Source organism: Acinonyx jubatus, chromosome B4, assembly GCF_027475565.1.
Source record: "Acinonyx jubatus isolate Ajub_Pintada_27869175 chromosome B4, VMU_Ajub_asm_v1.0, whole genome shotgun sequence".
Classification (NCBI taxonomy): Eukaryota; Metazoa; Chordata; class Mammalia; order Carnivora; family Felidae; genus Acinonyx; species Acinonyx jubatus.
This window is the reverse complement of record NC_069387.1, coordinates 64,984,920-64,997,445: the sequence shown is the minus strand read 5'-3', so window position 1 is coordinate 64,997,445 and position 12,526 is coordinate 64,984,920. Positions and strand designations below refer to the sequence as shown.

Below are 12,526 nucleotides of genomic sequence, written 5' to 3'. Positions count from 1 at the left end.
GTGTAGCTTGTTCTCTCAGCCCTCAGATCAGTTTCCTGGGTGTTCAAAATGATTTGATATTTATCTAGCTGTGTTTAAGGGATAAGGCCTACATAAGGGCCTCCTACTACTCTGCTATCTTAACTCCTCCTGGGATCATTTTCTTTTTCAACAATTTTTTTTAATGTTTTATTTTATTGATTGACTGAGAGAGAGAGAGAAGGAGAGAGAGAGAGAGAGAGAGAGAGAGAGAGAGAGAGAGAGAGAGAGAGAGAGAAATTGTGAATACGGGAGAGGCAGAGAGAGACAAAGACAGAATCTGAAGTAGGCACCAGGCTCTGAGCTGTCAGCACAGAGCTGGATGCGGGGCTCAAACTCACAAACTGTGAGATCATGACCTGAGCTGAAGTCGGATGCTTAACTGACTGAGCCACCCAGGCACCACTCGGATCATTTTCTTAATTTCCCTTTCTGCGACTTCGTTATTAGTGTATTGAAATGCAATGAATTTCTGTATATTGCCTTTGTATCCCATGACTTTACTGAATTCATTAATCAGTTCTAATAGTTTTTTGGCAGAGTCTTCAGAATTTTCTATATATAGTATCATGTTATTTGCAAATAGTGAAAGTTTTATTTCTTTCTTACTGATTTGGATGCTTTTGATTTCTTTTTGTGGTCTCATTGCTGTGGCTAGGACTTCTATTACTATGTTGAATAAAAGTGATGAGAGTGGACATACTTGTGTTCTTCCTGACCTTAGGGGGAAAACTCTTAGTATTTCACCATTGATGGTATTCGCTGTGGGTTTTTCATATATGACCTTTATTATGTTAAGATATGTTTTCTCTAAATCAACCTTGTTGAGGGTTTTTATCATGAATGGATATTGTACTTTGTCAAATGCTTTATCTGAATCAAAATGATCATATGGTTTTCATCCCTTCTCTTACTGATGTGATATGAACCACACTTAGATCCTAGAAATAAATCCCACTGATCTTGATGAATATTTTTTGATGTATTATTGAATTTTGTTGTTAGTCTTTTGCTGAGAATTTTTGCATCTATGTTTATTACATAGGTATTTCCCTGCTGTTCTCTTTTTTTGTGATGTCTTTACCTGGTTTGGGTACCAAGGTAATGCATGCCTCACAGAATGAATTTGGAAGTTTTCATTCCTCTTAAATTTTTTGGAAAAGTTTGAGAATAATAAATATTAACTCTTCTCTAAATTCATCTGTGAAGCCATCTGGTCCTGGACTTTTGTTTGTTGGAAGTTTTCTCATTACTGATTCAATTTTATTGCTAGTAATCTGTCCATTCAAATTTTCTATGTCTTCCCAAATCAATTTTGAGAAGTAATATGTTTCTAGGAATTTATCCATTTCTTTTAGGTTATCAATTGCCAATTTGTTGGCATATACTTTTTCATAATATTCTCTTATGATGGTTTGTATTTCTGTGGTGTCAGTTATTATTTCTCCTCTTTCATTTCTAATTTTATTTCAGTCTTCTTTCTTTCTTTTTTGGCGAATCTGGGTAGAGGTTTATCAATTTTGTTGATCTTTTCAAAGAACCAGCTCCTGGTTTCATTGATCTGTTCTATTGCTTTTTTAGTTTATTTTTGTTTATTTCTGCCCTACTCTTTATTATTTACTTCTTACTACTGGTGTTGGGTTTTGTTTGTTCTTTTTTTCTAGCTCCTTTTGGTGTAAGGTTAGGTTATTTGAGATTTTTCTTACCTCTTGAGGTGGTCAATATTGCTATAGAGTTCTCTCCTACAACTGCTTTTGCTACACTCCAAAAGTTTTGGACTATTGTGTTGCATTTTCATTTGCCCCCATGCATTTTTTAATTTCCTCTTCGATTTCTTGGTTGACCCACTTATTGTTTAGTAGCATGTTCTTTAACCTCAATATGTTTGTGTTCTTTCCAGATGTTTTCTTGTGGTTGATTTCTAATTTCATACTGTTGTGGTCAGAAAAGATGCACGGTATAACTTCAATCTTTTTGAAATTGTTGAGACTTGTTTTGTGGTCTAACATGTGATCTATTCTTAAGAATGTTGTATGTGAACTTGAAAACAATGTATGTTCTGCTGTTTTAGGATGGAATGTTTTGAGTAAATCTGTTAAATCTATACAGTCCAGTATGTCTTTCAAAGTCACTGTTTCCTTGTTGAATTTCTGTTTTAATGACCTGTCCATTGCTGAAAGTGCAGTGTTAAAGTTCCCTTTATTATTGTATTACTATCTATTACTTCTTTTATGTTTTTTTATGAACTGCTTTAAGTCTTTGGGTGTTTTCATGTTGGGTGCATAAGTATTTACAATTGTTATATATTCTTGTTGTATTGTACTCTTAATGATTATATACTGTCTTTCTTTGCCTCTTGTTACACTTTGTTTTAAAGTCTCTTTTGTCCGTTACAAGTATTGCACCCCAGCTTTCTTTTCATACCATTTGCATATGAAATGCTTCCCCATCCCTTCCCTTTCAATCTGCATGTGTCTGTAGGTCTGAAATGAGTATCTTGTAGTCAGCATATAGATGGGTCTTGTTTGTTTTTATTTGTTCTGTCACCCTATGTCTTTTGATTGGAGCATTTAGTCCATTTACATTCAAAGTAATTATTGACAGATATGTATTTATTACCATTTTGTTACTTGTTTTATGGCTGTTTTTATAGGTTTTTTTTTTCATTCTTTTCTTCCCTCTCTTCTGTTACAATTTTTTTGGCTTTCTTTAGTGATTGATATACTTGGATTCCTTTCTTATTATTTTTGGCATATCTATTACTTTTTTTTGATTTGCAGTTACCATTTGGTTTGTATATAACATCTTCTGTATATAGAAATCTATATTAAGTTTATGGTTGCTTAAGTTTGAACCCGTTCTTTACTCCTCTCCTCTCCATGTTTTAGGTGTTGTACTTTATATGCTTTTATTTTGTGAGCCCTTTGACTGATTTTTACAGATATATTTATTTTTACTACTGTTGTGCTTTCTGCTTTCCTTACTCTTCCTAATGGTCTTTCCTTTCTATTCAAAGGTTCCACTTTAACCTTTTTTTTGTAGGGCTCCTTAGTGGTCATGAATTCCTTTAACTTTTGTTCATCTGTAAAACTCTTGATCTTTCCTTCTGTTCTGGATGATAGCCTTGTTGGATAGTGTATTCTTGGCTGGAGGTTTTTTTTTCTTCCAGCACTTTGAATATATCATGCCACTCCCTCTGGTCTGAAGAACATAATTAAACTTGGAAATAGGGAAAATACTTTGTGGGACTGTCAGACCATCAAATTAGTTAATCAATAGATAGCTGAGGCAGTTTAGCTTTCCATTACCTGTAGGAGTCAAAATAAAACCTTCAAATAAGAAATAAGATACATTATCTGTGACTTAAAATATATTAAAATACCGGCTCTCTGCAGACCATAATGAGCAGAAAGAAAATGCTAATAAAAAGTAAGATCTACTATCAGTTTATGAAAAAAAAAAAAACACCTTGATTGTAAGTATGATGGTTTCTAATCAATATCATTGACTTTTTTTCCCAAGGAATGTTAGCATTAAAAATCTAATCGTTCCCCTCATTTGTCTCTTTTAGCAATTTCTGTCTTGAAAGTTGTATATTATTGTTAGGTTTTATGTGTTGTGTTCTTCTTTGCAATTACTTTGTTGTTTTTTTTTTTAAATATTTTATTTTGCTTCTTCTGCAATTTTTAAATTATATCTTTGTGTCTACTCAGTCTAATGGAAATGGACCATTTCTTAGATGGAAGACAGTTCTGGAAGCTTTGAAGAATGTTGGACTGCCTTAGCTTTGATAAGCAACTCTAGCTTTTATGGCATTAAGGGAACTTTGGGGGATTAGTTCCACTAAGCTTACCATAGTTTCAGCTGAGGTGACCTAATCACAGTTGCTACCCCTTGTCAAGACTGATAAGGTGTTGTTTTTTCAGGGTGCAATATGTTACCATCCACTACACACCTCAAGATAAGATGGCAAAATAGAAAGATAGAGAAAGTGATGTGTCTTCCAATCACATTAACAATTTTCTGGGAGCACAGAGGTCGCATTCAAGATAACATTGCCAAGAAAGAAATTTGTTTCTGGCTCATCACAATTTTTTTTCATTTTCTGAGACATTCATAGCTATCAAAACCAAACTGAAAAAAAAAAATTCCAAAAAAACAAACAAACCCTTTTGATATAGCTAAAACATTGCTACAGAGAAAGGAAAATTTAGGTACTCTCACATTTATTTTATTCTTTAAAACTTATTTATTTATTTTGAAAGAGAGACAGAGAGAGAGAGAGAGAGAGAATCCCAAGCATGCTCCATGCTGTCAGCATGGAATCTGACATGGGGCTCATGAGATCATGATGTGAGCAGAAAACAAGAGTTAGACACTTAATTTACTGAACCAACCTGGTGCCCTGGTACTCTCACATTTCTTAACTCTTTCTTGACTATTGTTAGTTACTATGTAGAATCTTCTGCTCTTTTTGGCTTTGCCATTATTTTATGTATACCCTTTGATTCCATTCAATACATACAAAATATGTAATGTAATATTTTTATAAGAAAACATTTGAAGAGAGAAAAACATGGAAAGAAACAAAATGTCTAACAATAGGGATTTAGTTCAATAAATTAGGGCATATGAATATAATTAAATGGTCTTAAACCGGTAAAAATGATACAGTAGAAGATTGGTGACATATAAATGTTCTAATTATAAAGTGAGTAAAGAAGATATATATGGTAAACTTAGTTAATGCTGTTCTGCTCTGTATTGTTCTAAAAACTCCTCCTACAAATACGGTACTTCTATTGAAAAAGTACTGTATTCAAAGAGAAAAATAAATTAGGAAATTACATGGCCAAACTCACCAGGAGAAAAAATGGCATTTTCTAATTGCTATAAATGAAGGGGAAACATAACAACAGAACTTTAGGGTGTTACTGAAGTAACTCTGAGGTATGGGAACTGGGATAAACTTGACAGATTGGAGTATTGTTGCTCATGTTGGAACAGGAGCTGTGGTTTTGGCTTCACATAAGGTGGTTAGTTGGAATCAAATCCTTTGCAAAGAAAAAAAAAACATACAAACACACAACAAAAAACTGGATGCTTCTATTGGCTACAATGTCTGTGAAAATTGGATTAAGAAAACCACAGATCCAAGAAACATGCCAACTACTGAGATCCATAAGTGGAAAAAAGTAACTTTGGAGAAATGAAAATCTCAATCCCAAATCACATGCTGTGAGGTTTGAATGTTTACTACTCATAAGGTTGGAAGCCAAAAATTAATAAATTAACACTGGTCTCAGCAGAAGCTACAACCCACAATACATGAGACTCCCACAAAGAAAATCCACCCTTACTGAAGATGACATACAATTACACAAACAAACAAACAAACAAACCTCTTCAAACTATGCATGAAAATTAACTGCAGTGCAAAAAGAGTCAACAAATGGAACACATTTATTAATTAATATCTAAACAACGAGGGATAAAAATGGTATAAATATAACTATCAAATGTTGATGTTTACAGTTATTAAAGAGATACAAAAGAGGAATAAAATCTACAACGAGAACAGTATAGAAATAAAAAAAGACTGCAGTAGAGCCAAATCAAATCTCTAAGAATGACAAATATAATTATCAAAATTAAGAGCACGATGGGCATATTGTATGGAACATAAACTCAATGGAATAGGGATAATAAATTTGAAAATACATTTACTAGTTTATGTAGAATGAAGTATGGGGAGATAAAGACACAAAAATACTTATGGACATGAAAAATAGTGAATGAAAATCTAACATCCAGTAATAGGAATTCTGGAATTAATAATAAAGAGAAGGTTGGAAGTATAATAGTCCAAGACAAGGAAATGGTTGATACTTTTCTAATATTGAATGGTGTTATTAGTTTTGAGATTGAAGAAGTTCAAAAAAGAGGGTGAGTGAAAATAGATCCATTCTTATGCATCTCCTAGTGAAGGATAAAAATCACATAATAATCTCAATTGATATAAAAAAGGCATTTTATAAAATTCAAAATCCTTTCATAATAAAAACACTCAACACACTAGGAATAGAGATTTAACCTTAGAATAGTAAAAGCCATTGATAAAAAACCCAGAAAGACTATCGAACTCAATGATAAAAGAGTGAATGCTTTTCTTTCAAGATCAGGCACAAGATGGGGTACCTGGGTGGCTCAGTCGGTTAAGTGTCTGACACTGGCTAAGGGTATGATCTCGTGGTTTGTGAGTTTGAACCCTGCGTCGGGCTTGGTGCTGACAGCTCAGAGCCTGGAGCCTGCTTGGGATTCTGTGTTTTCCTCTATATCTGTCCCTCCTCCGCTCGCACTCTCTCTCTGTCTCTCTCTCTCAAAAATAAATAAACATTAAAAAATAAATAAATAAAAGATTAGGCACAAGGCAAGAATCCTTAGGCACAACTCAATCTCCTTAGTAGATATAGGTCTATTCAGATTTTCTTTCTTCATAATTTAGTCTTGGTAGGTGTTGTATTTCTAGAAATTTGTTCATTTAGGTTGTCTAATTTGTTGATGAACAATTGTTTACAGAATTCTCTTACAATCATCTTTATTTCTGTAGAATGAGTAGTAATATCCCCACATACATTCAATTTTAGTAATTTGTCTTCTCTCTTTTTTTCTAAGTCCATTTACTTAAAGGTTTGTCAATTTTACTAATCTTCATGAAAAATCAGTTTTTGGTTTTGTTGATTTTTATTGTTTTTCTATTCTTTGTAATATTTTTGACTTTGTTCTTATCTCTATTATTTCCTTCCTTAATAGCTTTCGATTTAGTTTGTTCTTTTTCTATTTCCTTCAGTTGTAAATTTAAGCTGTTGATTTGATATCTTTCTTGTTTTTTCATGTAACTATATAGTTATCGTTTTTTCCTTTAACACTGCTTTCACTGTGTCAGTTAAGTTTTGATGTGTTGTGTGTTTGTTTTCATATGTCTCTAAGTATTTTCTAATTTTCCTTGTAATTTCTTATTTGATCCATTAGCTTTTTAAGAGTACGTTTTTTAATTTCCATAAATTTGTGAATTTTTATGTTTTCCTTGTTATTGATTTCTAATCTAATCCTTGTGTGCAGAAAACTACTTTCTATGGTACTTCTTTTTAAATGTATTGAGACTTAATTTATGCGCATATAGTCTATACTGGAGAATGTCCCATTGTGCACTTGAGAAAAATGTGTATTTTGTTGTTGGGTAGGGTTAGATATGCTTGTTTTATGTGTTCTTCCAATCCTCTATTTCTATATTTATCTTCTGTTTGTTCTATCCATTACCGATAGCGATGTGTTGAAGTATCCAACTATAAGTACAAAGGTATTTCTCCCTTCAGTGCTGTCAGTTTTGTTTCTATTTTGACAGCCTGTTATGAGATGTACAAATTTTTATAATTATTATATCTTCTTGCTTTTTTGAACCTTTAGTAATATATAATGTTCCTGTTCTCCTATAAATTTTTTTTATTTAAATCAATTTTGTTTGGTATTAGAATCATTCCTGCTGTCTTTGGCTATGATTTGCATAGAATATCTTTTTCCAACCCTTCACTTTCACTCTATTGGCGCCTTTGGATGTAAAGGCGCCTTTGGATGTAGACAATATATAGTTGGATTATATTGTTGTTGTTGTTTTTAAGTCTATTTGGCCAAGCTCTGTCTTTGGAGACTTTAATCCATTTATATTTAAAGTAATTACTGATAAGAAGAGACTTACTTCTGTCATTTTCCTATTTGTTTTCCATAGGCCTTATAGTGTTTCTTGTCCCTTATTCCCTGCATTTCTGTCTTCTTTTGTGTTTAGTTGAATTATGTAGTGAAATGTTTTCATTCTCTTCTCATTTCCTGTTAGGTATACTTTATTGCTATTTTCTTTGTGGTTACCATGGAAATTACATTTAACATTCTAAAGTAGAACACTCTAATTTGAATTTAAACCAGTTTAACTTTGATAACATGCAAAAGCCTTGTTCCTATGCATCTCTAGCCCCACTCTCATTCAGTTATTAAAATTACATCTTACATATTGTGTGCAAAACATAGATTATAGTTTTTTTTATGCTTCAGTCTCAAATACATATTTTTGGTAGAAAACAGAAAGTGAAGTTACAAAACAAATTTATGACATTTCTAGCTTTTAGACTGAAAAAATTTAATGTATTAATCTCTTAAATAATGTAGAAAGCCAAAAGTAAAGTTATAAACCAAAGTTACAATAATGCTAGCTCTTATAATTACCCATTTATTTGCCTTTACTGAGTCTTAATTTCTTCATATGGCCTCAAGTTCCTCTCCAGTGTCTTTCATTGCAACCTGTAGAACTTCCTTTAGCATTTCTTACAGGACAACCCTGGTAGTAATGAATTCCCTCATCTTTTGTTTATCTGGGAATGTCTTAATTTCTCCCTCACTTTTGAAGGACAATTTTACTAGATATAGGATTTTATTACTATTGTGATACTATAGATCTGCATAAAAAACATGGTGTTATTGTGGGAAAATGATACCATATATTTGAAATTTTGTTAGAGTCTAAAATAAGTTCTTTAATATCAGGAATTTCGGGTCTTTGTGCGCCAGGCTTTTTAAATTCTGGAGTGAGTCAAGTCATAACTGTATCTACAGATCATGGCAATGAACCCTGCTACGTCTCATAAGTAATGCGTTCTAAACAAAGAGCTGAGCCCCAGATTTTCACTGATCCCTAACAGAATCAGGATTGTCAGTGTGACCAAATGTTTGTAGAAACTTAAGAATCAGTAGTTTTCAGAAAGAACAAGAGCAGAGGAACAAAACATGCTGAAATGAAGATTCTAGATGTATTTACAAGTAAATTCTTAAAGCCCCAGTGCTTTGTTTATAAAGCTGGCATCAATTTATAAACCAAGCAAGATCTAGAACAAGTCACAGTTCATCTTACACCAAAGATTCCACGGCTTTTTTAGTCTGACTTGGGATACCCAACAAATCGCTGGCTCAGAGCCAGAGTAAGCACTACAAAAAAGCAAACACTTTTTTTTTTAACCTGAAGCATTTATTTTTTAGTGATTATTTCCACCTGGCAGAACAGAAACCTCTGTGAAAGAAATAAATCCTGCTGCTGCTAAGACCAGTTAGCTATGACACTTGTCAAAGGTCACAACAGCATGCAGAGAGATTTCTTTATTTCTTACTTTATTACAGAGGAATGTGGATCTCACATTCCTCACATTCCTTAGAAGATATTTTAAAGATTAAGAGGTATAGTTTTCAATTCAGAGTTTAATATCGTGCAGGAGAATATATTTATAAAATTTCTTTGTTTATGGAATCCAACACACACACACACACACACACACACACACACATAATCAAAGCATAAATTCAATGACATTTTCCTCTAATGTAGCAAATCTATGTTGCATAAATTACCAGAGAGAAAAATTCCAAATCTATGAATAGCATACTAGGCTTTCATCCCCCTTTTCTTTCAGTAAGAATCTCTTGTGAATAAAGAAGTGAACAGTAAATCCTGTGAAAATAAGAAACTTTATAATCTCTTCAGCCTGATTTATAAGTGGAAGGATTGCATGATAGGTGAAAAGATAGAAAATTATTACCCAACCTCCCTATCCCCAAATATCTTCTTAATGTATTCCAGGGAACCACAGAATTGTTTATAATTTGTGAAAAGGACTGTAGGGCAAAAAACATAATCATCTATAGCATTCTTCTTGATCTAACAATGTAATAGACCTAATGGTCATGAACTTTATATTCAAACAATATTGCATTATTAATGAGTGTTAGAAAATAGCAATTATTCTTTGAGTACTGCTTAGACCCCAGCATTCTGCATACATTCTCTCTAATCCTCACAGAGCCTTGTAATGTGTTACTATCCACGTTTTACAGGGAAGAAACTGAGATTTCTTCAATGTCATATAATTAGTGTCACAGTATATCAAGCAAAGTTACATGGGGGAAAAAGGAAACCTTCCAATCAGAAAGACATTCAATAATGTTGCTTACAAAATTGTTGCAAGGGTAGGAGAAATGTAGTCTAAGGGGCTAACTTAGGACAGTTGGTTTCTAGGTCATGTCGCTGTAGTTGTGATCACAGTGGGAAAAGCTGTGATTGGTGCTTCTACAACTACTGCTGACATCACAACTGCATCACATCCTGTCACACACTTTGTGCTGTTAGAACATCCTTGTTACCTATCACAGCCACTGTAAAATGGTCCCCATCTCATTCCTACTTTCAAAAACCTATGTGAATAAATTTCACTGGCAGAAACAAAAGCACATCTAGAAGTCTAGCTGTAAAGGAAAAGTATTTTAACCTAACAGCTCTTGTAACACAGAGGGCAACGTCGAAAAAAAGTGTGAATGAATGTGCTTCTACTTTATAATACAATGCACTTCTTTGTTTGCTTACCATTCATACATCTATTTTTATCAAGAAAGTTCTCAATGCCAACAATGACAAAAATTAAACTAAATAAGCACTCTTAACTGACATAATACAACTCTTCCATGTAACTTACACTATTCTTAACAGGAAGAAACAAAAATCCCTTCTGTCACTGTTTATATCTTAGAGTTGATGTTCATTTACTCTATCTCTATCATCATTACTTTGATTTTCTATCATCTGAGGATTAAATTTAAAAGTTTAGAATTATTGGCTTTATTCTGTATAAATTAGTAAGGAAAAGGGAGGGGGAAATATGTTTGTGATTATGCACATAAAATAAGAAATAAATTATGAGTAGCTCTTGCAGAATCCTTGATTCTGCAACTGAGCACTAAAGGAGATTAAACTACTAAAAATAGAGTACCCAATGTAACATAGATAGAGAGCCATTTGGGCTTCTTAGCAATGGCAATTCTACGCCTCGGAGACACAATGAGTAGTTGTCTTACATACACCAGACAACAGAGGGGGAGAGAAAGATAGACTCCTCCAGGCCTATTTCTAGAAGACATTCCTGGCTTCTGATCTCAGTATCTTCACCTTATAACATCAGGAATTGAGACAAATATATCTTCTATGCATACTGGCAGGTCCAAAAGAAAAGAATGATGGGCAGAATTCTGTATGCTCAGTTCTTCTCCGATTCCAAAGGCTCTCTTCCTTTTAGGGAGGAGCAAATTGGAAAGGATGATGGAAACTCTCCATTTAGTTCAAAGAGTGGAGCTTCCTACTTCAGAATACAAATGAGGCATTAGGGCAGATGAAGAGAGAATGATTCTTGTACATCAAGTGTGAGAGCAAAATTTCACATGCAAATTTTTAAGACAAATTATCTGCTAATATCAGTACTACCATTAATAATCAGCTGAAGGGAGAACACTATGAGAGACTATGAATTGGTAACTTTCCTGTATAATAAAGAAAATTAAAATAGTTACTTAACTGGTGTTAAGACCACAGGATGAATGTCATATTTTTAATTAATTATCAAGGCAAGATTGATCATTGTATTACATAAGGAATACTTTAAGAGCTCAGATTACTATAAGATTTTTTTATGAGTAAATTTGCAAAACAGGATTTGGTTATTAAAAACAAATGGTATGCATAGGTCTCTTTTTCCTAATAGTCTTTTGGGGTTCAGATTCTCTGAACCAATGTTCAAAAGTCACTCTCAGTTTTAAGTTTATTATAAAGCTTTCTAAACATTTATACTATTGGAATTCTGCCAACTCTTATCTTGAAAAAACTTTTTTCCCACTCCATTCCCATGAGCATAGGCTGGCATACACTTTGATACTTTACTTTTTCACTTATGACTTGGGACATCCTGTCCCCATCCTCCTTGACATATTTCAAGGAATCAGTGCATGTTGCAAGGAATCAGTGCAATTTCTTGCCATCAGTTTTAGTAATTTTAACACCTACATTGAGAACATCTGTAATCCCTTGGCTGCCAACTAAGATCAGTCATTTTCATTCTTTAGCACTGAGATAGATGCTTTATAATCTGGAATTATGGCATCTGAGTGTAACAGTGTACTTACTATTTATTTTAAATGTACTAGAAACAAGCAGAAAAATGATGGGGAAAGAGCCTGTCAGCTCTTGCTTGCTAATTTCAAGAAAAATAACGTCATACTCTGAGAGCATGATCTCTACCTCCAATTACACACATATTGTTGCAAATAAAAAGAGATAGGAAATTTACAGATAATAATGGAGGTCAATCAATTTCTTTACACAGCTCAAAGTAGGAAATATTGTAAATTGATGCGTCTCATCAAGGAGCTGTTCTGGTACTGATGAGATATTCATTTATTTCCCTATCAGATTTACATGCACTGTTTTGGCTTTATCAAAAGCATTTACCTGACTAGTTCCAAGCACACTTTACAGCAACCGAGAGGCTGTCTCCACACAATTTCAAAGTTCTGTTGATTAATCTCGTGTGTCAAGCAACTACAATACTCCTGAAACAGTTCCAACATTTCTAAAGCCCTTACCTTC

At 33.3% G+C, this 12,526-nt stretch overlaps 1 protein-coding gene and 1 long non-coding RNA gene across 2 annotated transcripts in view; one reads left to right on the top strand and one right to left on the bottom strand.

Annotated features, from left to right (window-relative positions):
* Window positions 1-8,452, bottom strand: part of LOC128316380 (uncharacterized) — a 65,266-nt gene extending 56,814 nt beyond the window's left edge. Inside the window, exon 1 of the long non-coding RNA XR_008300207.1 lies at window positions 7,775-8,452. This is a non-coding gene — a long non-coding RNA (uncharacterized LOC128316380). The remainder of the gene's footprint in view (window positions 1-7,774) is intronic.
* CPNE8 (copine 8) overlaps window positions 1-12,526 on the top strand; it is a 285,057-nt gene that overhangs the window by 261,852 nt on the left and 10,679 nt on the right. The window lies entirely within an intron of this gene.